We start from the raw sequence: 12,941 nt of genomic DNA on the forward strand, positions 1-12,941 counted from the left end.
TATAGATTAAGACTAGGTGTGTATATGCCTCTCTATCAAGTGAATTAGACTGGATAGAGAATCATTTTTGAATTTCAAACATGCTGTAATTTCAAAGATGCATGGAAACTATTAAGAAACACTAAAGTGAAATTTTTTCAGCACACATTTGTTTTCATTATAGTTTAGTCTTGTACATGTTCCAGTTCTTTGCATTGTAGTTTTAGTTTCTAGATTACAACCTGCATCTCCAACATTATCGACACACAATCATCGGACAATATAAATAAACTGACTTCATCATATTGCATTTCATAAAGTTACAACCTTTCTGTTTATTCAGTGTTGAGCAACATTTGACAGCAACACTATCATGTTCATAATATCCAGTTACACACAAAAAATCCAAGTACCAAAAACAAAATGAAAAAAGCAAAATAAACACAACTTTCCCCTGTATCATCTCCAGCATTTTCAGACTCCATTGCCATGACCAAAAAAGAAATCATGATTCAGTGACTTACCATTTTCCCTTTTATAAGGCTTACTCGTTATACCCGATCACTCGGAATCAGACTCTTCCTCCTCATCAGACTCTTCATGTTGTACACATTCCGGGTCATCATCTTCATCTTCATCTGACTCCGCTTCGGAATCGGTCTTTCGGGCCAAAATTTCATCATTAATCCCAAGAATCTCATCTTCGCGAAAAACCGCAAGTGACTCATCTAGGTCAGATGTGTAACAGTATGTATTGGAGATATTACTGACACTATGAACAACAACAACTGTCTCTTCATCTTCGGTAGCATTTGCATCACTATCGCGCCGCCCATATTCTTTTGCCTCTTCCTCCTTGATCTCCTCCATTTCCGCCAACCTAATCCTTTTCTCCCGCAATGCATAGTACTTTTCCTTCTCTGCTTCATCTTTGAAGGGATCACAGAGACGCTTCTTTGGTAAAATCTCTACCGATTTCTTTGGAGTAATCTCTACCGTTTTATCTTGTACTTCATTTTCCGCAGCATGCATATCTTGCCAGAGAAGAGCGAGTTCAATATCACTCAACAAATCACTTACTCTCTTTTGTACTTTCTGGAGATCACCCTTGGTCATCTGCCCAATCATCTGCATAGTGGCAGATAACCTTTCTTGTCTTAGCCTCTCTTCCCACTCTTTCAATTGTTGCTCTTGAGTAATGGGGGCTTTACCCTTTCGTCTGCGTCGATCATCATCACCAGCCATTTTGATTGATTTTATTTAGAAAAAAATTCAGATAACAGTTGTCTCCCTCTACAAATTTTCTCTCTGAAATTATTTACTCTCTGACCCTTTGGTTTCCCCCTTATAAACTAGTCTAACCTAAAAGACACAACAGTTGGTAACAGAAATAAACTCTAAATTCTTGCAGGGTCACGCCTATTCGCAAGAGAAAACTTTAATCAGTAATATCACCTGACAATAATAACTGCCAATTTAGGTCTAACTTCAGATGGTTTTGTGGTTGAAAACTTGAATGGGCAATTTGTAACGGTACCCCTGCTATGAAGAGTAAAAAACGCCTATAAAGGAAATTTGGTCATTTTCACAGTCGCCTGAAATTTGCTGCCGGCGAGGTAATTTTGTCATTTCACCGTCGTCGTAAAATTTGCTTTCGACGGAAATTTTGCTTTCACCGTAGTAGGATCCATCCAATATGATATTTGACATCAAAAACCTCACCCGGACGAGAACATTGGGTCTGTATATGGTAATCTTGCAAGCTGAGTTCCATAATAGGTTGCAGAATCCACTCAGGATCCATCCAATATGATATTTGACATCAAAAACCTCACCTGGACGAAAACATTGGGTCTTTATATGGTAATCTTGCAAGCTGAGTTGCATAATAGGTTGCAGAATCCACCTCGGATCCATCCAATCTGATACTTGACATCAAAAACCTCACCTGGACGAGAACATTGGGTCTGTATATGGTAATCTTGCAAGCTGAGTTCCATAATGGGTTGCAGAATCCACCTTAGATCCATCCAATTTGATATTTGACATCAAAAACCTCACCTGGAAGAGAACATTGGATCTGTATATGGTAATCTTGCAAGCTGAGTTCCATAATAGGTTGCAGAATCCACCTCGGATCCATCCAATCTGATATTTGACATCAAAAACCTCACCTGGACGAGAACATTGGGTTTCTATATGGTAATCTTGCAATCGGAGTTCCATAATAGGTTGCAGAATCCACTCAGGATCCATCCAATCTGATATTTAACATCAAAAACCTCACATGGACGAGAACATTGGGTCTGTAATTGGTAATATTGCAAGCTGAGTTCCATAATAGGTTGCAGAATTTACCTCGGATCCATCCAATCTGATATTTGACATCAAAAACCTTACCTGAACGAGAACATTAGGTCTGTATACGGTAACCTAGCAAGCTGAGTTTCATAATAGGTTGCAGAATCCACCTCGGATCCATCCAATCTGATATTTGACATCAAAAACCTAACCCGGACGAGAACATTGGGTATGTATATGGTAACCTTGCAAGCTGAGTTCCATAATAGGTTGCAGAATCCACCTCAGATCCATCCAATCTGATATTTGACATCAAAAACCTCACCTGGACGAGAACATTGGGTCTGTATATGGTAATCTTGCAAGCTGAGTTCCATAATAGGTTACAAAATCCACCTCGGATCCATCCAATCTGATATTTGACATCAAAAACCTCACCTGGACGAGAACATTGGGTCTGTATATGGTAATCTTGCAAGCTGACACTAGTGGAAAATGCATTTTTAACTACTTTCTGGCCTTCACGAAAACCACTGTATCCGTGCAGCTGTAACTATAGGTACTGTGAGCCACAGTTGTTTTACTAAACCTTCTCTCTGACACAGTTGTTTTTTTAGGGGGTATATTTGTAAAAATATAAGGCTCTAATTGGAGTTGAAAAACGTATGTGAGAGAAAGAAACTTCTATAATCCTTTCTCTTATCTAATCTCTATCTCTATCTCGGTCTTACTCCTTCGGCCTCCTTCCTTCTTTCTTCCTTTAACCCTCTCTCAGAACTCTATTTTTCAGTCGATTTTCGTTCTCAATCATAACAATAAATCGCATACGAATCAATATTAGGTTTTTCTTCCTCTTCTTCTTCTTCTTTTTCTTCTTCAAAGAGATCCATCACAAATGAAACTCTCATATGTATCTTGTGTGAAGAAATCTTGGGTTCTTAGAAAAATTTCTCTGTTTCGTGAGGTTAGTTCTCTATAATGAATAGGTTTTACTTATGGGTTTTATTTAGTTTCTGTTTTTGGTTCTTAGATTTGGTTTTTTGAACGGTCTTTTGAGACTGAGCTTGTTTGGGTGTTTTTCAAAACCCTAGATTTGAGAAATTTTTCTAACGAAATTGATGTAACTTTTGTATTTTGATTGATTTTGCTGGAATGTAGAAATAATTTTTTATGAAATTGATAGTGATTTTGGATTTCTGAAAGTTAATTACATCTTGTGAGTGAAATTGATATGATTTTGGATTTATGAGATTGATTATGTTTTTGGTTTTTTCTTAAAGCCCTAGAAATTGGAGTTATTTTTCGATTTCTGGTAGTATGTATGGAATTTTAAGGTTTAAAGTTTGAGGCTAATGTGAATCTTTTGTAATAGTGCAGGGGGTATATTGGAATGTACAGTTCTGGACTCAGAGATTTTTATTAAAGCAGTGGTCGATTTGGGATTGAACATATATCCAATTGATTTTTATTCACTTTATTTTCAGTAGTTTTATCACTTACATGTATTGTGTGTACAGATTTATAATTGTGTCATGTTGTGTGTTGTTTCGTTCATGTGTGTGGATAGTTGGAGACTTGAAGGTTGCTCAGGTAGTATATGAATCTATGAATTTTTATGTTGTGTTGGTGAAAAATTCATAGTATGAAAGATTTCGTCTGGTTCATCAGAATATCAAAACTAGGTACTAACTGAGAAGATATAAGTCTTCATGTTGTGGGACAGAGAGTTGCTTTGATCATATAATTTTTTTGTTCCCATATAGTTCACGCCACAAGATCTGAAGGAAGTTTTGTGATTTAACGTAAATTAAAGAGTAATGAAGGCTTCTGGGATCTTTAGTAATCAACCTTTTATATTTTTGCTGCACTATATTTTCATAGGGATGGTAAATGTCCAGAATACAGTGGTGAGGAACAAGCTATCATATATATTTTAGTCATTTCAACTCCCCTTGAGGTTTCTCTCATATAAATATGGTTTTTCATCCCTTGTATTTATCTTGGTGTTATGTGCAGCTAAATTAAATTGTCTATATCTCTTAACTGAATAATTAAAGGTAGTTCGTATTTGATAACTTCCTCAGAACTTCAACTTTTATTCGTTTCCTTATTAGTGTGTTTAGATCTAAATAAGGCTTACTCCATGACTCCACGTATCTCTCTGAGCGGTTCAGCACTTACCCCGCCTGATACTAATGTTGTTGTGTTCAATGGTAGTTTTAGCATCAAGACCCACAAGGAATTACTAAAAAATAGTGCCTCATGTTCAGTGCAACTTCCCATCAATTTGCACCCATTCTGGAATGTCCCAGGAAGAAAGGTATACATTCTCTTTTTTCTTATATTTTATCTAATTACATTCGGTCTTGTTGCATTGATATTTATGCATGAAGGTGCAAGTGCCTAGTGAATCTTCTAGGGATTTGGTTAATGTACAAGTATACTACTGTAATTTATTTTAAAATAATCTTATGGTTAAGTCAACATAATACTGCCTTTACTGCTGAAGATTAAATCACTAAGAAAAGCGAAGGCATACCCTGAAGGTGGATTTTTTTTACATTTCATAGGTTGACTCGCTATAAAGGTTTCAAGGATTTGGTTAATACATGAATAGACATTGAACGCGTCAATATTGTGATCAATTATGATATGCCTGATTGTGCTGATACTTACTTAAAAAGGATTTGTTCTGAGCTCTTGTTTCTTCTTCATGCCTTTAAGTTTGTACTTAAATGGGTCTTTGTTTCTACGACATTGTAGTACTTTACGAGTTCAGTATAACTTAGTAGTATCTCTTTGCAGGTTTGGCAGAGCAGGTTCATTTGGTATGAAAGGTATTGCAATTTAATTGGTCACTTCATGTGCAGGTTCAAGAGAGGTTTGAAGTAAGAAGAATTACGCTGATATTAAAGAACATGTAGTTTATCAGTTTTATAAATATTCAATTCTCCGCATGTCTTTTTTATCGTGTTCGTTAACTAAAAAAGGGAGACTCTAAGGATTCTTCCTTGTACAAGAATGCAGGTTAACAACTTCTCATTGAAACTAAGCCACCTAATTAAAATATTTCAGCACCCCTGTTGGTTTTCAGAATGCAGTTTTAATTTAAATGTGTATATGTTGGCAAATGGTTTACCAGATTTGCATTGTTTAAATTTAAGCATGGTCTACTTACAAATGGACTGTTGGTTCCTAGCCGGCATACCATTGGAATTGTTGTGTTATTTAATCTACCTAGAATATATCCTGTCGTATCCTTAAACCTCCTTGTTGTTTCAGTGTTGGAGTTGAACAATATCTGAACTCTGAATGGAGAGTAGTTGCAATGAGGAAAAAGGATGTTGCAGAATCGTGAACATCTTTGAACAACCACTAATTCAAAGGTAAGTTTCCATTTCTTTTTGTTCAACCCTTTACATAATATCTGTATGAAAATCTATGCATTTGATCTCGACAAGAACTCAGGTAGATTTAACATAAAATTTGATATTTCTGCGTTTTTGGTAAGATCCATTATAACTTCAGATAAGCATTAGCAGCTAACTGTTTTACATCCCGGACCTATGAGTTTTGATCTTTCTCCATGAACTGATATAGCTCATAAGCATATATCTTGGATTATCTCATAAACATGTATCTATGAACATTAACCTTGAAGCATTTAAACTCTGAAATTGTGTATGTTGTTCATAAATATTAAGCTGAAAATGTGCAGGTTCTGAAAATTTCCTTCTACTGAACTGAGTTGTGGAGCTACAAAAGAAAGAACGATAGAATTTGTACAGTAGTCAAAGCTTGCTGCAAGACAAGATAAAAAGAGTCATGGTGAATAGCTTTTGAGCTTCTTGGCTGTCAGAGGAAGATTATGATGAACTGATGGTAGAACCTTGCTGCTTAGTTAAGCCAATTCATTATCTTAAGCTTGCAATATGAATATAAGTTAAGGTTCTCCAACTTAGTATTAGAAGTTTTCAGACTTGGAACTTGCAGTATTTTTGTTAATTGAAACTGTAAACTGAATACATATTTTAATATAAAATGAGTTTTAATGCCATTATCAATTTAATTTTTAAGTTTAAATTCAGTTTTGAATTCATTATTAATTTAATTGTGATTCAGCTTTTAGTTTTTGATTCAGTTGATTCAGCTGAATCAATATCAATTTTTTTATAAAATATCTTCAATAAAAACTACTGTGTCTATCGGTACTGGTCATTCAACTGTTGAAGAAAGTAGTTTTTTTAAAGAATTCAACCTTTGCCAGACACAGTCGTTCTGGAAAAAACCACTTCTAGATTACTGCTGATGGACACAGTCGTTTTTAGCGATATAACTTCTTGTCCCGACAGTGGTTTTGTTTCTATTTTCCACTAGTGTGAGTTCCATAATAGGTTGCAGAATCCACTCAGGATCCATCCAATCTGATATTTGACATCAAAAACCTCACCTGGACGAGAACATTGGGTCTGTAATTGGTAATCTTGTAAGCTGAGTTCCATAATAGGTTGCAGAATCATCCAATCTGATATTTGACATCAAAAACCTCACTTGGACGAGAACATTGGGTCTGTATATGGTAATCTTGCAAGCTGAGTGTGCCTCGTTTTGCATCCGATTATGTGTTTGACCACAAGTTTAACCAACTTGACTACATATTTGACCAACTTGACCACAAATTTGACCAACTTTACCTCGATCAGGATGCCTTGGACTTAGATATTTTGAGAGAAAAAACAAATCTCTCCTCAATAATTGTACTCTTTTATCTTGTCTGAAAGTTTTGGCTCTCAAATTTCGTTTACCTCTCACTTTCCCAATCTAATAACTCTTTTTGATATCCATTCCCTCACAAATTTGAAATCATATCTGATTTCCCTCTCAAATTTATTTCCCTCCTCGAACTCAATAATTGCAGCTCTCCTCCTGTTTTATTAAAAGAGAGAGAGACAAAGAACTCAGACCTTTTTCCCATCTTTCATTGTACCTCATTCAATCTCAAGGTGTTTTCTTTGTGCCTTTTAGCTACGAATAGATTTATCAAAAAAATTTATTTTTCTCCTTTAGGGTTTCAATTTCTTTAATAGATCTGTATGAAGATCACTGGTATGTTTTAGATTTGTACTTTTCCCTTTAAATTTAGGTTTTTACTGGTTGTAATCTCAATAGATTTTAACAATATATATATTTTCGATTTTTTTTTTTGTTGTTGTTGTTGACTGCTTAACATCCATATTGTTTACTGCATATCATCAATTTGTAATGTCTTTCAATATATTTCTGCTTCACATTTAAGGTTTACTGATTTTTAGTGGTCTATATTCTTTATATGCTGATGTTTACTGCTTTACATTATTTTTTCTCTAGATTACAACCCAAATAAGGTTTATTCAACTGTAATCTCATTCATCAGATTGATGCTCTAGATTTATGGTTGTTTGGTTGTAATCTATTTCCCATTTGTTCTGTATGCGGTTTGTTGTTACGGTTCCCATATGGACAGTATTGGTCCTATAAATCTGTTTAGGCATTTGAATAAATTCATTATTCGACGAAATCAACTTTGTCAAAATGAATTTATTCCATCCCTTGGAGATCCTTGCAGGATTAGTATACACCCACATCGATAAGAGTTGTATCCTTCGTCTAGGATTCTAGGCATTCCCATGAACGCGATGTTGCTGCAGGTTTCCTTTTTAACCGCAGGTTTTTTTGTCACATATTACGATCTATTCAACAATGAAGTTTCTATAAATGATTTGATTCCAAGTTGTTGAACATAAATTACAGGATTGGCATACAACCACAATTGCACTGGAAATTCATTTTTATTCTTAAAGATACAACACCTAGCACAAAGTTCTATTTCCCTCATGTTCTGTATGCGGTTTGTTGTCACGTTTCCTATATGGACCGTATTGGTCCTGTAAATGTGTTTAAGCGTTTGAAGAAATTCATTAACTTTGTCAAAATGAATTTATTCCAGCCCTTAGAGAGCCTTGCAGGATTAATATACACCTACATCGATATGAGTTGTATCATTCGTCTAGGATTTTAGCCATTCCCATGAACACGATGCTGCTGCAGGTTTACAACAACAAAAGAACAAGATATTCATTTTTATTCCAGAATAAAAAAATCACCACAGAGTGTTCTCGTAGAGAAAATATATTACTGTATATCTTAATTTTCCGTGAACTCTGTGTAGGTGTGTTGTTTATTTTGGCACAAATCAAGCTCTCCTTATTGAGATCGATGCGGCAAACTTGACAAGTAACCTCTTTAATTCCAGTTGGTGAGTAAACTCTTAACAAATTAGAGTTTCTTGCATTACTCATCATTATTATGGTCTCTTTCCCTTGATGAAAATTGGTTGATTCTTACTACCATTCACTTTGTTTTTGCCAGGATTCATTGATGCGACTTGAAGTTGTGTAAGTCTGGAAAAAATTCATAGTTAACAAGTGCATATCTTGTAATGTATTTTTGCCACCACTTACATAGCCTTGCAGGACCAGTGTACACCAAGATAAGAGATGTGGTAGTTTTGAGGTACCTAGAGATGTGCTTGCATAGCCGTTATATGAGACATTGTTGATGTGAAGGTGCATGTTTCCTTTTCTATCTCAGGTTTGTTTACTTGCCTATTTTGATCTCTTCAAATATATGTTTTACACGACTCCTGCCAACAGGTGCAACTTACCACCATAGATTTTTCAGAGTGGATACGTATTAGTCGTTAGGTTTGCTGTAAATGAAGGAGATCGATGCAGCTAACCTGACAACTAATAAGTTTTCCTCTCTAATTCCATTGGTGACTAAACTCTTATGATAATTAGTTTCCCTTGTCATGATTTTATCTTGACTGAAATACTCCCCTACTACCATTTTCTTATTATTTTTTGAGGACTCATTGATTGGAAGACTTGAAGTTGAAGATGTGTTAGTGTGGCAGTACCATCTAAAGTGAAGAACAAGATAAGAGACTGTTGTTTGTTCGTGCAAGGCTGTTCAAGATCTGGAATAAATGAAGTTGCTTCAAATGATTTTATTCCGAGCTCTTAAACATGTCTTGTAGGAGAGGTATACAACAACGAAAGAACAAGATATTCATTTTTATGCCAGAACAAACAACTCATCACAACGAGTTTTCGTAGAGAGAAAACATATTACTGTATATCTTAATTTTCCGTAAACCCAATGTAGGTGAGTTGTTTATTTTGGCACAAATCAAGCTCACCTTATGGATGTCGATGCTTAATACCAGAAAGTAACCCTCCTTAATTCCAGTCGGTGAGTAAACTCTTAACCCATTAGAGTTTCTTGCATTACTTATCATTATTATAATCTCTTTCACTTGATGAAAATTTGGTTGCAGGTTAGGTACACAACAACAAAAGATCAAGATGTTCATTTTTATGGCAGAAGAAACAACTTACCACATCGAATATTTGTAGAGACATTATTTTTCCGAATACTCGATGCATATGCTTGTTTCTCTTGGCACAAATAATGCTTACCTTATGGAGATTGATGATGCAGCAAGCTTGACAAGCAACCTACTTAATTCCAGTTGGTGAGTAAACTCTTACCACACTAAAGTTATGTGCATTACTTATCATTATTATGGTCTCCTCTAAATGAAAAATTTGGTTGATTCATACTACAATTCTCTTTGATTTTTTAGGATTCATTGATGCAAACACCTGAAGCTGGACAAATGATGAACAAGTGCGATCATGTTGGCCTTGAAAAGCTATACAAGCGAGGGATTAACTTGTAACCAAGATCAAGATTCTTGAATTAAGTTTATCCCTTCCCTTGTATTGTGTTGCAGGACATTGATAGATAAATATAATTAGAAATGTTGATGTGCAAGAATACCTTGACATGTGGACAAGTTAGAAGATATGAGACAGTGTTGGTCCTGCGAAGCTGTGGAAGTAGGACAACTGAAAAGTAACACATTCTCGTTTCTAATTATTACGGTGAGTAAACTCTTACTACAACTTTTCAGACTTTTTCATATGAACCGTGTATGTGAATTGCCAGTTACAATTCTGTCAAATAAATATAAACTTTTGATACTTCGGTTATCAATGTTCAAATTATTATGACTGAATGGTATTCAACAATGAAAATGTATGAAATCCAGAATGACAATGCACATGTAACTGAATGATTCTTTGTCTCTTCTGTGAACATTGTTTCCAATTTGATTGTCACTAATTTTATTGTTTGTAGAATCATGTAAAATGAAATGCCCAAATTACTGAATGAATCTTTCTCTCCTATGAGATCTGTTTCTAATTTTGGTTTCTATTTCGTTTATTGTTTTTTCAGGATACTAGAATTGATGGCAAGAGATGATTAAGGCTACTATGACGTCAATGGACAACTTCTTTTGGCGGATAATAACTTTTTTCAGCCAAGGTATATATGATGCAGAACAACACTTGCTTATATTTAGAAACTGCTGAAAAACACGACCCTTCTCATTTGATTATAACCATATAGAGAACCATGTATTTTTAGGCTTAAGCGGTTCTTCCAATGTAAAGATGAAACTCGTATATACTTTACATATGTGAATGATTGAGGAGTATGTATTCCATAATAATTAAATGAATGAATTCCTTATGCTGCTAGAATGAGAATGTATGTATTGTGGAATGAGATTGAATTCCAGAATAATTGAATGAATGAATTCCTTGTGCTAGAATGAAAATGTATGTACTGCGGAATGGGATTGAATTATGGGTTTCAGATTCAGTATTGCAGGTTCAGAAATGAATTGCAATGCAGCTTCAGAAACTAATTGTATTGCAACTTCAGAAATGGATTGCATCGCATTGCAGGGTCCAATTATGGGAGCTTATTTATAACAGTAAAAAAATGTTTCTTTTTTTGAAAACTATTTTTTTACCAACGTCAGATCAACATTATAATATTTGTTAGTAATTAGCAAACCTGGCAAATTTATTACTATTACAATGAATTGTCAACGTCTTAAAGCCGCTAGTATATATATTACAAGCGAGTGGAAGACGGCAAACGTTACAGTCAGCTGTTACGAATCGAATCGTTAGATCAATTTGTTATATCCTAAATGTTACAATAAATCATCAACCTTTGAAGCCATTACTTTAGACGTTAGAAAAGATTGACACGTGTCGTACGACAGCCGTTCACTGAGCTATCACCGTTGTGAATCGTTACAATAATTGCTAACCCAATCTGTTACAATAAACTAAACAACGATTAAAAGCGTTGTTGTATCTATTACAAGGAAGGACAGGTGGCAATAAGCCAACCATTACACACAAAGTCCCCATTACAGTATCCGTTACACCGAACTATTACAGACCAACAGTTACGATCTGTACAATAACGTCTATCCGTTACAACAAAATGACATCAGATAAATCTTGTGCTGACTAGATAACCGTTGGTGTATTTATTCCAACGAGTGAAACCGTTATTTAATAAATGTTTATTGTAACGAAATCAACCGTTGTTAAATTATTGTAACACTAATAATAACGGCACTTTTCCAACGTTTTTTTGACGTTACAATATATAGATAATAACGTTTTTTTCGACGTTACAAATTCCCTGATTTCGTGTAGTGAGTTCATTCTAGTTATAGCAGTTCATTTCGTAGAATGAACTCGTATATACTAGCAATTTATTTGTAGAATAAACTCATAATAATAGTTCAATTTGAAGAATGAAGTTGCAATGGTAGTTCATTATTATAGTTCACATTGTAGAATGAACTCGAGATAGATGTTCTTATTTTCGTATGAACTCATAATGGTTGTTCATATTGTAGGATTGATAATTCATGTTGTAATATGAACTCGTAATAATAATTAAAAATGGTAGTTCATATTGTAGAACGAACTCGTAACAGTTGTTTATTATGGTAGTTCATATTATAAAATGAACTCGTAACGGTAGTTCATATTGTATAATGAACCCGTGATAGATGTTCATATTGTAGAATGAACTCGTAGTAATAGTTAATTATACCAATTCATTTTGTAGAATGAAGTCGTATGGTAGTTCATTTTGTAGAATGAACTCGTATGTTATTTAATTCTAAGCGTTCACTTTTTTTAGAATGAACTAACTAGTATGATAGTTCATTAAAGTAGTTAATTTTGTAGAATGAACTCGTATAATAGTTCATTTTATAGCTAAAAAATAAGGTTAAAATTAAAAGTTCCGAAATATAACGATAATGGTACTCGTTGCAAAACTATCGTCGAGGGATTTCCGAAGATATATATTTATCATTTTTATACACATGGTTCAAAAGATTTTTAAGTCGTAAAATTTTATTTATTTATTTTTATTAAGAGAGAGAAAAAAGAGAAAAAAATATATTTGTGTCACTATTAAAGGACGGTGACATCACCCCGCATGGGTACTGTACATCATATGACCAAATAATAATTTCTAAGACCAAACAATAATTTATATTTTTAAAAAGGACTAAATAGACAGGTGATTGGGTCAACTGGACCAAACTAACTCTAATATATTATTCTTTGAACTAATTGGTATTTCATACTAAAAAGAAACATAGATGTTGTTTCCATGTCATACCATGCAGACTATTTGGAGGCTTATGGACAGCACAAGTTAAAAATATA

The sequence above is a fragment of the Papaver somniferum genome, chromosome 9 (assembly GCF_003573695.1).
Source record: "Papaver somniferum cultivar HN1 chromosome 9, ASM357369v1, whole genome shotgun sequence".
NCBI classification, from domain to species: domain Eukaryota; kingdom Viridiplantae; phylum Streptophyta; class Magnoliopsida; order Ranunculales; family Papaveraceae; genus Papaver; species Papaver somniferum.